At 43.5% G+C, this 19001-nt stretch overlaps 1 protein-coding gene across 1 annotated transcript in view; it reads right to left on the bottom strand.

The window, feature by feature from the left end:
- The window catches only part of trpc5a (transient receptor potential cation channel, subfamily C, member 5a), a 122878-nt gene extending 112014 nt beyond the window's left edge, over positions 1–10864 (bottom strand). The window contains exon 1 of the mRNA XM_069672826.1: positions 10499–10864. The gene's annotated coding sequence lies outside the window, so the exon portion shown is untranslated. The remainder of the gene's footprint in view (positions 1–10498) is intronic.
- Between the last annotated feature and the right edge of the window lie 8137 nt (positions 10865–19001).

Genomic DNA, 19001 nt, shown 5'->3' with positions numbered 1-19001 from the left:
GAAAAAGGCGGCTAATTGATTAAACTGTCAGGTCAGGTAGCCGTTTCAGGTCCAAACTGCACAACTTTTTATTAAATACATTTGAGTGGTTGAAAAATTTCAGAAATTTGGGTCGTGATTTGTCATTAAGGAGGCGGTGGTGGGTCCTGAGGCTAGACCAGTTGAGAACCACTGACATAGACCATAAAGCAGGGATTAAGAGTATTGTCGTCCACTTCTGGCTTCAGAAAACCAAGATGGAGACGGCCAAAACGCTGGTCAAAAACCCAAAGGGTGATGTCAAGGTGGCTACGTCCATTACATAACTTCTCAAAGCAAGTCAGAATCAACTATTGGTTTCACCAGGAAACAAATGGGTGCAAGTACTACTACTAGTCAACGCCCTCAACCTTCAAAGAAAATCAACACATTAAGCTACAAGACAGCTAAAAAAATTTAACTAGAGGGGTACCTAGATTGTCATATTTTGATGTGTTTGAAAACTGACCAATCTGCCTTATTTTTTAAACTCTTTTTAGGTCATATAATGTTTCCAAAAGTATAGAATAGTTTGTTGTAACACTATTACAGCCCCTTGCACTTTGAAAGAGATAGTAACTTGCATGATGGCGCCCATGTGGACCCAGTAAAAGCCCCTTAAAGAGTGGTTCCTTTGATGGTTACTGAGTACTGCTTGATTACAGAAGTCCATTAACTCCATTTAATACAATAAAAAACACTGTGGTACCCACAAAACCATAAAAAACCTCCATTGAAAAAACCGTAAGTGTTCCTAATCAATATCAGCCCAAATTCAACTTATTGTGTCTGGTTGCAGGGGAACATTAGCTCATTAATTGTCTGCACAGGAAACGGAAGGACCCCTGAGGTCAACCCATAGTGTTGCTCTTTGTAGAACAATGCCTGCAGCTGGCTGTTGGACGCTGCCGTTTGATTTGCGTCTTAATCGACAGGCCACGAAGACAAAGAACAGCAGAATGTGAAGCTGAGGAGAACACCTCATGCATTTCAAATTAGCATTTTAGTTTCAGGAGCAGAATGAGAGGACATTAAAACAGCTAACAGCAGCATTGCTAATTCTTGCAGCAGACCATTTTTTATCTCATTACTGAATGTTTTTCTTTGTGGTCAATGTGGACGCTTGAGCTCAGCTCGTCTTGATTCTATTATGTTTCAGTAAAAGGCCACAACACCACCATTAAACTCTGCTCACTGGAGACCAGCATCCCAATGTCCCTCATGTTTCCTGATAAAATGTTTCATTAGCTAATGTTTCCAGGCAACAACAACATGGACGACTCCAGTGTGAATTAGGGTGAAGCAAAGGGAGGCAGACTGGGTGGAAATGTCTGTAACAGGTGCAATATCAAGATTATGGAGACAGTATAATAACCAGTGAGCATACAGTTAACATAATTGGCTTCTTCAATAGAAACAATTGCCAGATTTCTTTTGGTGCCAGGAAAAACTCCTCACATTTCATGATTGATTGAAATGATTTGATTCTGGCTCGGGTTTCTATCTTGCCGTGTTGTGATCAAGTCATCTTTGCTCAATTCCCAAGTAAGTCTCAAGTCATTTAGTCCAAGTCTCAAGCAAGTCTCGAGTCAATTCGATCTAAAGAGAAAAGACAAGGTGTTAGCAGCTCGTCTAATAATGATATTATTGGCCAATTTATATAACCTGTTCAAAAAGTATGACAATGAATTGTATCTGTATTGTCTTGGCACAGACGCAGTCGTGATGATAGTCTGGTCTGAGACCGTACTGAGTAGTAACGAGTACGACTGATGAGGCTTCTCTTTGGGGGCTTTGATGTTGCGTGTTGCCATAGCGAGGAGTTTGACTGACAGCCAGTCATCAATCATGACAATCACATACTGGGGAACTTTTTGAGTCGTCCAATCATGATTCCCAGTTAAAATAAACCACAACACCATCATATATTTCGACTACGCCTGTTTTTTTTTTACCAATTTTGGGGGGAGTTTGAAAGAGAATCCTGCTACATATGCTTTATCTAGTACTGATGAGAAAAAAGGTTTCCAAAATAAAAGTAACATTTTCTTTCTCTTCGTATAACACTTTGAGACAATAAACTTTAAGTTTAGACCAAAAACCAAATGCACATGATCACACTTACGATGTCATTTGACCACGTGGTCAGAACCATTTCTCGTCACATGCTCATCATCTTAAAACTCTTCCACACCTTTTGTTACACACAACTGTAGCTCACATACACTTCCAACTAAGCTCCTCTACAATGAGCTTTCTTTTTTACTTTTACTGAAGAACAAGATGATAAAAAAGTGAAATCATGAGACGCATCTATTCTTAAGGGAATAATCAATTCTAAGCAAGGGCATGATCACACTGACTAAGAGAAATTCTTTCTGAAATGACTCCTAAAACTTTCAGCAGCAGCCACCAATGATCACAATTCTACAATTCTAACCCAGAACTGAAGTGTATTTTGTTACTATTTTAAATAGTTCTATATGTTTTGAAGAGGATGAGACCTGTATATAAAACTCCGTCTCTTGTTAGAAAACCCCATGAGCATCAAACTCCGCCTCTCGCTCTATGCAACTGTCGCGGTAGATGTCTGTCCACCATGACTCTGGTTCTGCTCGAGGTTAAACAAAGTCTTTCTTGCTCATGATGGATTAATGTTGGGTCTCTGTAAATAATATAACAAAGCATTCGGTCTTTGACGTCCTGTGTCTGCTGGCGAGTGTCAGAGAAACAGACGTAGAACGGAAACTGCTTTATTGAAGGTTTTTACCGGCTTCCATTAAAAACGGAAAAAAAAAACGAACGCTGAAGGAATGCTGACGTAAACATGAGCTCCAAGGAACAAGCCGGGCAGGAGCTTACAATCATGACAACTGTGTCTACCTGTGTGTGTGTGTGTGTGTGTGTGAGTGTGTGTGTGTGTGTGTGTCCTGCAGCTCATTAGTAGACACTCAGGAGTGGATCATGTTGATGCTGTTTTTGAAGGACTTGTGATGATGTCAGTCTACTTCCTGATTAATATGACCCTTATACCAGCTGTGTGTGTGTGTGTGTGTGTGTGTGTGTGTGTCTCATCCAATAAACCAAGTATGACAGAGGAAGACAGTGTGTGTGTTCAGAGTGATCACTGACGTAACGGGATGATTAATCGAGCTCCCGCTTCCTGCGCCATCAAAACAACTACATTAACTGTGTGTGTGTGTGTGTGTGTGTGCGTGTGTGTGACAGAAAGTTTATAACAGAGACGGAGAGAGCGGCTCTCGTGCGTCCTCTCTAAGTACAGTATACATCACTGTTAGTCAAGCTTGCACAGCAACAAATGCATCAATAAGTGTCTGTGTGTGTGTGTGTGTGTGTGTGTGTGTGTGTGTGTAGGTGTGTGTGTGTGTGTGTGTTTGTGTGTGTGTGTGTGTGTGTGTCTGCAGTAATCTGTCTTGGTACTGGTTGCAATCATTTGCCTTTCAATTGCCTCCTGAGAGGGTCGTTGTGACCGTCATTACAGCACAGGAGGAGAGAGGAGATAGGAGGATGTGGACGAGGAGAACGAGGAGGAGGAGGAAACAAGAAGAGAGAAGGGAGACGAGGAGACAAGGAAAGGAGATGAGATAAAAAGAGAATAAAGGAGACATGATGAGGAAAAGGGACAGGAGAAGAGATGAGGGCAGAGGAAACAAGAAGAGAGGAGGAAAGGGGAGAAGAGATGAGAGGAAATAGAAAATAGGAAAGGAAGCAAGGGAATCTGGCATTGAAAGGAGAGAAGATGAGGAGAGGTAACATCTTGAGGAAACAAGGAGGAGATTAGAGGAGAGGAAACAGGATAAAAAAGGAGAGAAGGAAAGGAGAGAAGAAGCAGGAGAGGAGAAAAAGGAATGGGACAGGAAGGAGAGGAGACAATGAAAGGGGATGAGATGAGGAGAGGTAACAAGGTGAAGAAAAAAGGAGGACAAGAGGAAGGAGAGGAGAAGAAAAGGGAGTGAGACAGGAAGGAGAGGAGACAAGGAAGAAGATGAGGTAAAGGAAAGGAGAGAAGTTGAGATAAAAAAAGGAGGAAAAACAAGGAGAAGGAAAAAAGAGGAGATGAGGAAGAAAGGAAGAGGGGAAGGAGGAGAAAAAAGAGAAAAGAGATAGCAAGGACAGGATATTAGGAGAAGTAACAATGTGAGGAAAAAGAAGGATAAGAAAAAAGGAGAGCAAAGGACTCAAGGAGAGAAAAAGAGAGTAAACAAGTGAAGGAGAGGAGTTGAGAAAAAAGGAGAGGAAAAAAGGAAGAGAGGAGAGGGGAGAAGAGAAAAGAAGAGAGATAGCAAGGAGATGAGGAGAGATAAGAAGGTGAGGGAAAAAAGGAGTTAAAGCAAGGAGAGAAAAGGAAAGGAAACAAGGAAAGGAGAGAAGTATATAAAAAGGAGAAGAGGTATAAGATGAGGAATAAAGGAGGCAAGGTGAGAAGAAGGAGCAACAGGAGAAGGAAAGATATGAGAGCATAGTAAATAGGAAGAGAGGAGATGAGGGGAGAAGAAACAGGAGAGGAGCAGAGATAGGAGATGAGGAAAGGAAGCAAGGAGAACAAAGGAAAGAACATGAAAGTATAGGAGGGGTGGTAACAAGGTAAGGGGGGGAGTGGAAGCATGAAGAGAGGAAGGAAGTTGGGAGGGAGGACAAAGGGAGGATTGGAGTTGAGAAGAGAAGAGAAATGAGGAGAGACAGCAAGGAGAGGAGACAAGGAAAGGAGATAAGAGGATAAGCAAAAGGTGAGGAAAAAAGGAGAAGAGGAGACACGGGGAAGAGAGAAGAGGAAACAAGAAGGAAGGTGTGGAGAGGAAAAATGTGAAGGAGACAAGAACAGGATACAAGGGAAGAAAGAGGAGAAAATAAAAATAAAGGAGGTGTTGAGGAGTGGGTAATGAAAGAAAGGAGGAGGGGAAAAAAGAGAAGGTAGAAAAAAGGAGGAAGAGAAGAAAGAAAAGGAGAGGGAGCGAGGAGATCTCACAAGAGGAACAGAAATAAAAAATGAAGAGACGAGAGGGAGGAAGAGGAGGCTGCGTGAGAGACACTCAACGTCGAGTGGAGCGATGAGAGGAGAAGAAGGAGCAGCGGAGGAATAAAAAGAAGGAGAAATAAATTAGAAGAGAGCGCAAACAATAAAGAAGGAGAAGAAGAAAATATACGGAGAGATGAGAGGAGGGAAAGAGGACGAGTTGCAGAGGGAACAACGGTGGGCGGGTAAAGATGGAGAGATGTGGAAAAAAGAGAAATGAGGGAGGGATGGAGTGGGGTAAAAGAGAAAGAAAGGGAGGAAAAGATGGAGGAAAAACAAAGAGCAGTGGGATGAAGAGCGCTGCCTGCGTCTCACTCTGCTGCACAAAACAATCACAAGCCGAGCACCTCTCCCTCCATCTATCTGGAACATTTAAAAAAAGAGAGGGGGAGGACGAAAGAGAGGGAGAGAGAGAGAGGAAGGCAGGAGTGATGGAAGCAGAGAGAGAGATGCTAGTGATAGTTAAAAAAAGTCCTCACCCACACAGGTCAGAGACGAGCAAAATCACAAACCAAAAAAAGACTGAAAGGTTTGAAAGTTTCTCTGCAGCTCATCACACGAGAACCTGCCGCACATGCTCAGAACACACCTTCTAACTTACTACAGGTTGTATTACCCTCATCGTTCCCTCACCTTCACCAACCTTCAGTTCTTTAATACTTGCAGGCAGCTTGTTTTTCGAGTACTAGCGAAGCAATGTGGTGTTCAGCTTTACATGGGCCGACCTGTTAATACGAAAAAGTCTGGAACCTGCAATTTCAATTTCAAAGGTGTCTCATCAACTGACGCAGACCAAAATGCATCCAGAGAAAGCAACATTTCACTTAACGATACGCTGCTAGGCTAGGTAGCAAGTCTTCAGGGGCTGCATTCTTCGAAGGATGCGACCTACAGAGCATGAGTCACTCGGCTTTCCTGTTTCCTGTTTGCGTCACCAGCTGTTCCCGCCCTTAACCTTGCGTCACTAAACACTGTTCCTGTTGCCTAGCAACAAGTAGCTAACTGTGTTATAGCTGTGTCCCAATTCAGGGGCTGCATCCTTCAAAGAATGTATATGAAGGCGTCGAAGCGGCGCGTCGAAGGCTGACCCATTTTGAAGGCTCCTTGAAATGCGTCCTCCTTTTCCCGGGCCACGAAGGATCCATCAGGTGCATCCTTGGTAGCCCGACGTATTCCTGAGATTCAAACAAGATGGCGGACTCTCAAGCAGCCGAGGAATGTACGTTTTTGGTTTCAACTCAGTTAAATAGCTTAGATAGTGTTTAAAAGTGTTTAAAAAAACGAAAAGGGGCCTTGAAACAAATGATCTTTAAAATAATAGGTTAAGTTAGGTGACGTTAGACATGATAGCTAGTTAGCCCACTAGCTACCTGTTGCTAGGCGTTAGGAGCCGTGTTTGGTGATGCAAGGTTATGGGGACGGGAACATCTGGTGACGCAAACAGGAAATCCGTCTCATTTTAGGTTGGCCTGTGCATCTACGCAGGATGACTCATGCTCCATAGACCGCCTCCTTTGAAGGCTGCAGCCCCCCAAAATGAGACATTGCTAATTTGCATCACTTGGTATTTAACTGAGTTGAAACTTTTTACATTTAAAGTGTAGTCCTCGGCCGCTTGAGAGTCCCCCATCTTGTTTGAATAGGTGTTCAATGAATCTTGGGATACATTGGGCCATGAAGCACGCACCGTGATGGATCCTTCGTTGCCCGGGACGCATTTGTCGGATGCATCTGAAGGAGCCTTTGAAATAAACGGGACAGCGTAACACGCGCTGCTCAAATACCTCCTTTGAAAGGATGCAGCTCGTGAATTGGGACACAGCTGTAGTGTTACGTGAACCATCCAGTTCGTCTATACCGGCAGCAAAGCAGATTCAGAACATTCCACATTTGTGGCAGCCATCTTGGTTGTTTACAAAAAAAAACAACTCAACAGTGCTTAAATCAGCCTCATTTTAGATGATCGCTTGTGATTGGCCCGACCTGAATCAGGGCAGGGGGGAATCTGTCTGTTCAGGACAGGGAGCGCATGCATCATACATGAGCCCACAGATTGTTCTGTTGCACATGATGGTTTGTTTTGTGTCGCAGGTTTCACACGTGGAAGAAGTGATGCACAAAGCAAAGCGAGGAAACATGTACAAGATGCACGACTTAAAATACTCCAAAATAGTTTGTTTGCAGAAGTTTTAAAAGATACTTAACGTCCTTTTATGGGCTCATCAGACTTTAACGGTGCACCACAGGGCACCTTTAAGCAGATGTTAACAATAGGAGGTGGATCATCAAAAACACAGATATGAAATAATTCACTTCCAGTTCTCACTAAACCAGAACACACATTAATATTAACACACACACACACACACGCAGGGCCCCAGGTGCTTTTATCCCACATCTCTATATGTGAGATCAACAGTGAAGCTGCAGCCATCTGCTGATGATGTTCAACGATGCACTGATAAAATGTAGAGACATTACTCATCCTCCCGGTGCTGGCATTTCCCATTATGAGCAACAAACTGGTGAGCGTCAGTCGATACTGGAGCCGATTTAAAATGTGTTTAATTCTGATGAAAGCTCAGATATGAAGCATCTTTCTCTCCTGCCTGACATCGCTCTCAGTGTGAAGCTCGTTCTCCTGCCTGAGCTGCACAGAGCTCAGCCTCAGTCTGCAGCTAAATCCCGTCTTCAAACAAACATCCATGTTAAAGCCCTCGCTCAAAACGCTTTTATTCCCCGTCTTTAAAGTCTCTAAACTTTCATCACTTTTATCTCTTAGTCTCCTCTGAGTCTTCATGCGCTTAAGAAATGTTTGTTTTAGCCCGACGCTACATGAAAAAACTTTATTATTTATTGTGAGCTTTAGGGGGGAAGCCGGCTCAGAGGCATGCGCACGTTAGAAGTCATCTGATGGTTTCAAAGGCGTGCGACTCTGCAGCTGCTGAGGAGACGTTTGGACGGAGCAGAGGAGAGATGAGAGAGTGAGGGGGACGGGGGGGGTCACTGAAGTGTTACACAATCAACACCACGAGGAAGAACATCAGAGCTGCACTACAGGAGAAATGCGGTCGCTCGACGAGGCTCTTTTTAAAGCAGCTGTTATGGTGTGTCCTGATGCAGCAGTTATCCTCTGTTGTTTTGGGGGTCTTTGTCGAATGTCTTTTCTTTAAGATCTCAGGAAGATGTTGGAAAAATAATTTGTTCACGTTTTTTAACCTGTGTTCAAGCTGGACGATGAATCAGTGTTTAAATCAGGGGTCTCCAGCCCTGCTCCTGGAGAGCTACCTTCCTGTTTTAGGTTTCTCCTGATCTGAATGATCTGCTCGTTATCAACCGACTGAAGCACCTCAGGGGATTGATAATGAGCAAAACAGGAAGGTAGCTCTGCAGGAGCAGGGCGGGAGACCCCTGATTTAAAGTTAAAATGGAAATCAAATGACGGTATGGAAGCACCACCGCTTCCCTGAGGGGCTGAAGTTTAACATAAAGCGAGACTTTTCTTTAAAGGTAAAATGTCAACAAGCCTCAACGAGCCTCTGATGGCGTTTGAGTTCATCCAACCTCGTGCAGAACATTCTCCTCTTGTCTGACGTTGGTGACGACAAACAGCAGCGAGATCTACAACAGACGAGGGGAGGAAGTGTGTGGCGCTGTGAAATCCAGAAGCCCGATAAACACCTGCTAAAAAAGCATCATGAAAACTAATAATTACATGAATTTGATGTGATGTGTTCAGTTGACCATAAATAAAAGTTGTTGAATAAAATATTTTGCATTCTTGCTTGACAAATTACGTAAAATGGTTGCAGATGTTTTGGATCAGCTCATCAAATATTGTTTTTGCTCCCCACAAACAAACGGCCCTTTTCTCCTGGTGTGTTTGTAACTATGAGACATAATCTTTTCTCTTCACTGAGCGGCCGCAGAGGGACGACTTACATAATAATTCCTCTGCACATATTATTACTGCTAAAACTTTTAATACTTAGCAGGATTTACAAAATACCTCACTGAGCTACTGCTATCAAAGAAACACGATTTGTTTGTTTCTTAAAGCAGGAAACGCAAACTGAATTGAATGTATCCAAAGTGATGACGTGCTTTTATTTTGAAAGGAACAAATTTGGAAGCTTCAAAAATGTACAATTAGAGTTCTTTCACAGCTGGATGCTCGAATGTAGATCTGCATGTGTGTGTGTGTGTGTGTGTGTGTGTGTGTTGCGGCAGTAGAAACTTAATGTTTTGGCTGACATTTAAAAGAAGGCCGTGCTTTCCTTCAGGTGGAGTGGGGAAACACTTAGGAGGGCTGACGAAGGGTTTAATATGCAGGGAGAACCCTTTGGGTCCAACACGCACACACACGCACACACACACACACACACACACACACACACACACACACACACATTCTGCAGCTCCATCCATCTCTCTTCTCTCTGTTTTGTTTCTTCCTCTCTTTCTCTCTCACACACGCAGTTCTGTATATAAACACAGGAGAACTGCACCAACACACACACACATAAAAATGCACGGAGAGAAACTGCACACCCTCCATCTTTACGCACGCAAAATAGCACGCACGCGCACAGAACAGAGCCTACAGAGACCCACACAAACTCTGCAGCCCGCCCCTCTCTCTCTCTCTCTCACACACACACACACACACACAGATATACACGCACATACACACACTTTCTCTGCACCCCCTCTCTCTCCAGCATTAGTCAATAGAGTCAGGATACATAAACCACCCACCAGTCACCCAAAGCATCTCCCAGCCAAACCCTCTCTCTCTCGCTCTCTCTCTCTCTCTCCGCAACAGCAAAAACGCAACCTGCACACGCACAATCATCCCCACATCCCCTTAAACCCCATAAAACATCTGGAGTTTGCTAAATCAGAGAGCATTGTGGGTAAACAACACGTCCACAAAGCTTGATGAGCATGTAAAGAAACAGCCTCTGAGCTGAAGTGAAGGTGTAATACAGTCAGGACATGTGGGAGGAACGGAGGAACATGTCTTAGAATAACACAACAGAGCAGATCCAGGCTTTCTGTAAAGGTTACAACGCATCCAGAGACTGTCACAGTGAGACTAAAACACTTCAGGTGGATTTCAATGACAGAAAGACACTAAAATAAAAAACTAAAAGTGTCACGCGCAGCTTTGTGAGCCTGTTTCTCCTGTAAAACGCGGCTCTGTTGGGTTAAAACTGATATTCCACATTATGGCGGACGTTTATCTTTTTGGAAAAGCGCGTTAACATGATTACAGGTAGCAGAGCCGAGCGCAGTTCAACCTTAATATACATATTAAGGCTCACAGCTGTAGTTAATTAATCAATTATGGATGCTTACAGGTGTTAATTCGCGCCATTTGCGTGCTTTAATCCGGATTTGAAGCCAAAGAGAAAAAAACAGACATAATTTTGTGTTTCTTACCTTGTCGGAGACCTTCTCTCTCCGTCTGTGCGTAAAAAACAGAAATAACGGTTCTCTCCTCCAAATTAACGATTAGTCCCCTCTCCCCGGGGGTCTCGCGCACCTCACGTGCGGCGGTTTCTCACTCTAGCTTCTCCCTCTCTCTCTCTCTCTGCGTGTATCTGTGTCCGTCTGTCTCTTCTTTTCTCGCGGGATTTCCTCCTCCGCCTTCCTCTTCTTGTCTTATTCTCCTCCTCCTCCTCTTCTTCTTCCTCCTTGTTCTTCTGCTGCTGCTGCTCGGCGGGATCAGCTCGTCCTCCTCGCGCCACCTGTGCGGAGACGGAGCGGCTCGTGGTGCTGATGCTGCTGCTGCTTCTCCGCGCGAGCCATCGTGATGTGAGCGGCGTCTGCTGCAGCAGGAAAGAGGAGAGGAAGGTTAACAGCTCTCTCTCCTCCTCTCTCTCTTTTTCTGTAACAATCTACAGGTGCTAAAAAATCATGTTGGAGCGAAAAACGAGCTGCGTATCACCGCGATGCTCTGCGGGGCGTCCGGGCTCTTGCTCCCATCGATAACTGCAACATCAACCGGCAGGAGACCAGTGTCTTCTCTTTCCTACGTTTCCTCAACGTCTAATGACTGTTTTAATAAAAATACAGCCTACACTTCAAGCATTAAGCCTTAAGTAGCAACTCTTTTCTTTTGAAGATATTTTCGGTTTAAAAGAAAATTTATGTCATAAAATATGATTTTGTTTAATCGTTTAGCCAACAATCAGTGTTGGAATTGCATACATTGGTGTTCCTAACTGAGGTACATCTGAGCATCACTTTGTAAAATCAGCTCATCTGTTTGTCCATTTCTTGAAGGAAAAATATAAAAAGATCATTTGATTACAAAACAGTTTCTTGTTTCCTTTATGGCAGGAAACCGAATATTTGTGTTGTGGACATGTAAGGATGTTATTTGCACTTTGGTTGTTCTCTCTTAAACGTTTTTCCCTATTTTATTTGATTTTATCGGCCAAAAAGCGAGGGAAATGTTTTTACTTCACTTAAATTATTTGACAGATTAACACAAGAGGTGTTTTGAGAAATACAGTACATTGTTAAAGATGATCCTAAAAGCAATATAAAAGAAATCACTTCAATAAGGAGATGAATGGAAAGGCAGTGTTGGCGGTAACAAAGTAATCTGTTACAGCACACTAATTACTTTTTTGTTGTAACGTAAAGCGTTACTTCTGAAAGTCATGTAATCTGTTATTTAGTTACTTTTTCATAAAAAATAATCTGTTACTGTAAAATAAATCACCGTATTTCTCTTTTCCTTCTGTCGCCACAGGTAGGCAGGTATAGCTGCACACCAGCAGAAGGTAAAGACAGCTGTGTCAGCGCTCATGCGTAGCTAGCTAATTCAGCTAGCGAGACGTCAGAGAGGACAGCGTTTACTTTGTGGAAATATTCACACTATTCTGAATGTTTGTTGGAAAGGGACGAGAACAATATGACTGTGCTCGTCAGCTGTGAAGAGCTCGACTTCAAATGTGAAGAAGCATTTGCAGCTAAACACAGCTCTACAACACTGGTTGGACTAAGAGCCTGTGTTGTACTGTGGTCATGGAAACAGCTGTGCCTAATACTGTATGCCTCTGCCCAGTTCACTGTCAGACTGTGAGCATCATAAAGAGCTGTAAAGGTTGGCTGCAGAGTTACAGATTATGGGCCGTAAACGAGGCGATGCAACGACAGTAGAGTCGATACATTTAAAGGTAGACGTACAGCAGGCTTCACGCCGTCCTGACAATATAACACACATGTGGAACGAGTCGCAAAGAGGGTTACATTTTTGGTAACACAGAAGTAATCTAACAGTAGTCGTGGGTCTCAGTTGAGTTTTGAATCAATGTAAGAGACATGTGTCTCTCGTCTTTTCGTTGTTAATGTGTGTAATAAAAAAAAAATTAAAAAAAGAAGTAATCTAACGTGTTACTTTTCTCAGGAGGTAACACAGTAATGTAAGTTTTAAAAGCGACATTACTCAACACTGGAATCATTGATTTATACGTACTTTTACTTTCGATATTTTAAATGCATCTGTTTACATTTTTATGTCTTATTTCTAAAATTATTCTGCCCTTCAGGTGATAAATTACAACATTAGAAAGGAAATTTCCAGAAACCAAAGTTGTTCTTCTCCATCAAAGTTCTGCTTTTATTACAAATTTCCAAAAGCTTATAGCTGAAATCCTCACTAACCACTTTACAGAGTCTTTCATCCATGCCTCTCTTGCTAATTAGAGCTGTCAATCATTGCTGGGGGGCGGGTCCCAGGTGCACAGGCCAGCTGGAAATTGGAGTCTGCAGCCTGAATGCTGAGGAGGCTTTGAACTAAAGGTCCAGTTAGACCTGCGCTGAAAGTAAATTATGACCTCAGGTAGTACATGAAGGGAAGGTGGTGGAGCCGCAGCGGTGTCGTGGACTTTAAAGAGGCCGGCGGGTGAGCAGAAGTTTACGAGTTTGAGGCTCGAAGTTGGACGAGGAAATCAGAAACTTTAAAGAAAACTGACAAAATGTGTCTGTGCAAGGCATCCGAACATCAGTGGAAAAGTGTTTAATTCCAGCTCATTCTTTGTCATTTTTATCTCAACTCCTTTTTCACACTGATTTGATTCTTGTTGGCGCCAAATACAAACAACAAAACACACACCCAACTTTTCTAAAGAATATTCAACACATTGAAATATTTCTCCCTGCTCACCCTGACTTACAGAAACAAGCTCCTGAAGACCAAAGGAAAGTTAGGAAAGCAGGAAGTTAATTTTAGTTGTTTCATTCACCCTTTGCTCGCCCACATCTCGAGCAGGAGAGCTATGTTCCCGGCGTGTACTAGCTTCTTTACTCACAAATTGTGTTTCTGTAGGACAAACACTTTTTTACAAGCTAATTTAACGGCTAATGAATTAGCTTCGGGCATAGACTCTAAACCTTTGATAACTAAGCGTGTGCCAACCCCTAACTCCTTTCTAGCTCCACCCTCCAAATATGGTCACTTCTGGCCAAGGATGTAGAATTGGGTAGGGACTGTAGGGACTACCAATACGCAGAAGTTACTGAATTGTCCCTACCGATAATTTTGTCCAATAATATATATACATTTATATTCTTTATTTTAGTTTACACCAGGATGTAGCAAATACAGTGTTTTATAAACAAATAAATACAATAAAAAATAATAAAAATATATGAGAGAACTTGTAGTCCCCATTAGTGATACAATAAAAACTACGCTCTTGCTTCTGGCTCCAAAAAACAAGATGGCGACGGCCAAAATGCAAAATCATGGCTTCAAAACTGCAGTCGACAAAACCAATGAGTGATGTCATTTTCAACAGTCTTTGAAGTAAAACCCCCAAAAGTCATTGAGCTCATTGCTACAATAAACAGCGACTTGCTACAGATAGCATAGCATCAGTGGTTATCACCGACCATTGAATATGCTGCATCTGCTACACCTGGTGCTAAATGTTCCAAAGGGAATAAATGAATGAATGTGTGTGTGCACAGGAACACGTATAATCCATCATAACGCAGACACCTGGTGCCTCTGCTATTACTCCTGCCATGGCCGTGTGTGTGTTTGTTCTCCCCAGTGTGTGGGAGACAGTATCCATGGGACACCTGATTCAATTACAGGATCATCAGGAGGAGATGAATGGAAAGGCAGAGAGAGTCGGAAAAGGGTGAGAGGTCTGAGGGAAGGACGGGAGGAGGAAAGAATGGGAGGAAGAGTGAAAAGCAAGGAAAGGAGTCAGGCGACAGAAAAAGGATAAAAGAGGGATCAAAGATGGCATTAAGGAAGAAAAGGGAGAGGTAAAAAGATAAAGTAAAGGTAGAAGTGGAGGCCTAGAGGAGGAGAAAAGGTAGATAACATGAGAAGAAAGGAGGGAAGGGGGGAGGAAAGGAGACGAAGAGAGATGGATGAGGAAGTCACAAATATAGGAGAGAGGAGGGATAGAGCGAGTGACATTTTCCAGAGCGACCGCTGGCTGAAGTGAAAGCGTTGTGACGGATGTGTGCGTGTTTGTCTGTGTGTAATATTTGGCTGGAATAGATTAGTCTGAGCTTAACCAGCGTCCACACACACACACACACACACACACACACACTGAACCTGAGAGGTATGCTACCATATAAGCAGAAGACAACTGTTTTAATAATGAATGAGGCAGGACGTGTGTGTGTACCTCTGTCCATCACAGCGTTGTTTGACCTTTACCTGTTCCTCAACTAAAAATTACTTCTTTTCTACTCTCCAAGTTTTCTCCTCTCAATTTTTTATTTCACACCCACATAAAAAAATCCTTTAAAAAAGAATCAAAATCACATTAAATACTTAATTTAAAGCAGCCGTGATGAAGATTTGGTGTGGATTTTGGCGCCCCCTGTGGACAAAGTATGTAACATGTTGTCCCACTTAGAGCTCCGATAATCTCGGACGTACGTGACCAGATTTTAGTACGGGAAGTGTTTCTGTTTGTAGTACGTTTGTAGTCCGAGTAATATTGGAATGGGATGGAATGAACCATGACAGCGTTTATTTTGCAGACATATCTGAAGGGGGGAATTTCACTTCATTTTGATCTGAACACTTCTGGAGCTGCTAACTGGACTGTAAACAATGCAGCGCACAGAGAAGGAAGGAAGGTTTAAACGCTGGTTAAACCGGACAGGCCGGACATGTTCACCGTCGCTCCCGGAGGATTCCAGGAGTCTTGAACCTTTAGATAGATTTTAAACAAACTGCCCAACATGAACAGTTTCTGGCCTTATGTGGGACATTGTGTTTCTCTTTTTCATATCTCTCATGAAATCTGTCCAGTCATTAAATGAGCTGGGCAGACCCTTCATCTCCCCCTGCTGGTCAATTTGTGCAAAAAAAGACACTAAAATGTTCCTCTACAACCTTTATATCATTTTACCCATAAACCCTTTCTGCTCTTGCCTCCATCCATCATCAGTATCTCCGTTTGCACCTTCATGTGCTGCAGCTGGGAACTAAAGGCTTACTGTATATGTGAGAGTGGATGTAGAGCCTGCAGCGGTGTGAACATACACATTTACATATATATACACATTAATATAGACAGCCTTATTATCTGTGACACATGAGCGACTCTGCAGCAGCTTTCAACTAATGTTTTTGGCAAGTTTCCTTTTCCATCTCTTGCTTTCTTTCCCTCGTACACTCCCTCCCTCGTTGAAATTTAAATGGAAAAGTTTAGAATTTGGATTAAAGTTTTGAGCTGTTATTACGACCAGAGGTCCGTCCTCCCCCGGAGATAAACTCGCTTTTTAACCTTGCGTTCGTGCACACGACCGTCCGCGTCATGAACGTAATTGTTCATATACTTGTGCACTGGAAAGACGTCGCTTCCAGAGAACAGATGGTGTTCCCTCCGTGATCTTGGAGAGGTCACAAACTAAATGTCCTTTGCATCATCATTTCAGATCTCTGCAGATTGTCCTGATTTGTTTCAGACTTCAGTTGGCTCAGTTTGTGTGTCTCACAATGAAGGGGTAGAATGACAATTGAAGAGGTCAATTCAAATCTCTCTTCATCTCCTCACATGCCTCCTCCTCTTCCTGTATCATTTACTCTGCTCCTCCTTCTACCCATCAATCACACCTCCATCCTCCTTTTACGTTCCCATTTGTCCCTCCCTAACGAGTTGGAGTCAGCCGTGACGTTCTGGTTAAACTGTCGAGCTAACCGTTTCGCTTTGGTCGGACGAGCAGCAAATAAGGCGTGCATGTGTGCGAGTCTTGTGCACACGGTTTGATGTGTGGGTTTATCCATTTTGTTGTGTGTGAGAGGGAAGAGCCAATCAAGGAGAGGATAATCAAGACAGGAGGAGCTGGAAGGTATAAAGGGGGACGAGGGAGAGACAACACCGTTGAAGGGAATGCCCCTCTTCCAAAACGTAATCTGGTCAGGGCAACAAATCATGATGGAAATGGTTTGGCGTGGACTGCAGGCAGCAGAGCGTTGATTAAATCTCCATCGCAGTGATTATGGCGACGTCAGAGAGCTGCCAGGAAGAGATCAGCCAAAATCGACCATTATCATCTGCTGCAGTTAGCCCGGGTTCATCATGTTCCCCTAATACAGCCGTGACCAGGCACACTGCCCACTTCACGCTCCGGTCGTCCTTCAGCTGGCTCAAAATGTCCTGGAGTCACTTAGAAGAACGGCCATTACTCTTGAGACGATTTGTGCGGTCATGCCTATGTGTCTGGGGCTTGTCTGATGATACTGTATCCTGCAAATGACTACGGATGCAGCAATGGCAATGTCCCATTTCAACTACAGGAAGTTAGAAAGTTTCCTACAAATGTCCTGCCTCCTAAAACTTTTTAGGCACAGGAGAAAAAGCAATCAGGGGCGAAATGTACAAAGGATAGGGCTGCTTAATGTCACCAAATGTTTACCTTAGCTGTGTCAGAGGGATTATTACAAAAGTGAACTGGAAGGTCACTGACCTCTGCCGACAGGGGCATCAGACGCTGCAGTAAAATCCAGGCGACAAAGCCTTAGGGAAATTGGCGCTCACAGTTTTCCAGTACATTAAGATAACGGCACACACTGTTAAAGCTCACAGCAACAGATAGACCTAGTTTTTAATGTTGCACTGTCCAAAGTAAGTCTGTGTATTTCTTAATGGAAGAAGTTTCATGTGGCAGTATTATAACCAGTTCAAGCCTTCCAAGCCTCTCTGTATCTCTGTATGCCCATAATCTTCTTACTGTGTGGCCTCTGGGGTTTGCTCGTATGGTCGCAAGCTCCATATCTCCGGCAGAGGGCAGAGGTCGCAGGAAAGGGCTTTTTAGCTCCATGACGTCTTTACATAACGCCGCAAAGCTGGTCTCATGTGAACAGAAGACTTTGCGGGGCAAATTCAGCCGGATGGAGGATTAGAAACAGCTTCTCCGTCTTCCTCCTCCTTTCTTCGCAGATCCTCTCTCTCTCCATGCTTCCTCCTCCTTCATTCCTTGTTCAGTCTGTGAGGTTTTCATGTGTGAAAACCCCAAATTGCTGGATTACACCAAAGTCACCTTGACCTGGCACTCCAGCTTTCACACACACACAAACGCATCATCTTCCACATTAGCTCGGTTTCACGCCTACGTTTACGTGTCACAAAACCTGAGGCGGCTGCACGAGTACAGTGTGACCCTGATGGAAGAATGGAAGAGGATTACAAAGTGTTAGAATGATAAAAGATGATTTCATAGTGTGCCCATTTCTTCAGGTCTCGATGGCTTATCGTTCTGTCTTGGAGTAGAGAGAATGCAGGATGATTTTACAATGTTTTTGCTCTTATTCCTGAGAATGAATACTCCACTGATATACCTGTCGACATGCTGCGTCCACCTTTCATTCTTTCAACCACCATCTTTGAAAGAAATGTTGGCTTTTCTTCGGTGCATGCCTGACAAATGTTGGGTCGTTGCACTGTTCACATAAGGCAAGTTGGAAATAGTGTCGTATTTGTAGTGATACAATGATACAGTTCTTATATTACCCTGCAGCAGATTAAAGGTTTCATTTCCCCTAAAATGTTGCGCCACACAAACCTCCGTTTGAGGCTCATTGTAGGATCAGCTTAACTCACAGCGAATATTAAACCACCTCAGCTTCCATCGGGAACTACTGTGGAATCTTTTAGTGTCATCATGTGAGTTCTTCGTAGACATGAGATCCCTCATGACACAAGTTACCAACGCTCACTTCCCCAACCTGCTGAGTCTAATAAACCAGACTTTAAGTGACTGACTTTGCCTTTTTCACTGGCTGGTGACGACGTCTGTGGTTCCTAAAAGGCTGGCAGAAAGTTGCATCTCAGCTGGCAAATTTATTTCTGCTGTACCTCGCCGACGCCTGCAGCAGATGCCAAACACAAAGGCATTTTTCATGGCATGTTTAGCAGTCACCAGCTGGAGTTCCATCCATCCATCCATCCATCATCTATACCGCTTATCCTGTTCAGGGTCTCGGGGGCTGGAGCCTATCCCAGCTGTCATTGTGCGAGAGGCGGGGGTTACACCCTGGACAGGTCACAGTGCTGACACATAGAGACAGACAACCTTTCACGCCAACACTCACACCTACGGGAAATTTTAGAGTCACCAATGAACCTAACCAATGACTGTATATATAGGTGGAAGATGCGTCTCCATCTGCTCTCATTGTACGAAAATGATGCCAAAATACGTCATATGGAGCCAGAGTCTGCGCAGTAGAGATCAGCGGGTGGCGCCACTGTAGCCACTTCCGCTAACCCAAACACACACTTAACTTACTGAAAAAACAGCAAAGATCCAGCTCAAAGAACAGCTTCTTTGTGTTGGTCTGAGGTTAACGTTCACAGGTATGGAAACTTCAATGACGGTAGTGATTGTTTTAGTTGCGTTTCCTCTTGCCGTTTGTCCTCTAGTCTGCTAATCCGGAACAGATCGGCTGCAG

The sequence above is a fragment of the Semicossyphus pulcher genome, unplaced genomic scaffold (assembly GCF_022749685.1).
Source record: "Semicossyphus pulcher isolate SPU_LCO1_2020_fin unplaced genomic scaffold, fSemPul1.0.p SCAF_21, whole genome shotgun sequence".
Taxonomy (NCBI): domain Eukaryota; kingdom Metazoa; phylum Chordata; class Actinopteri; order Labriformes; family Labridae; genus Semicossyphus; species Semicossyphus pulcher.
The sequence above is the reverse complement of the archived record's forward strand: the minus strand, read 5'-3'. Positions and strand labels throughout refer to the sequence as shown.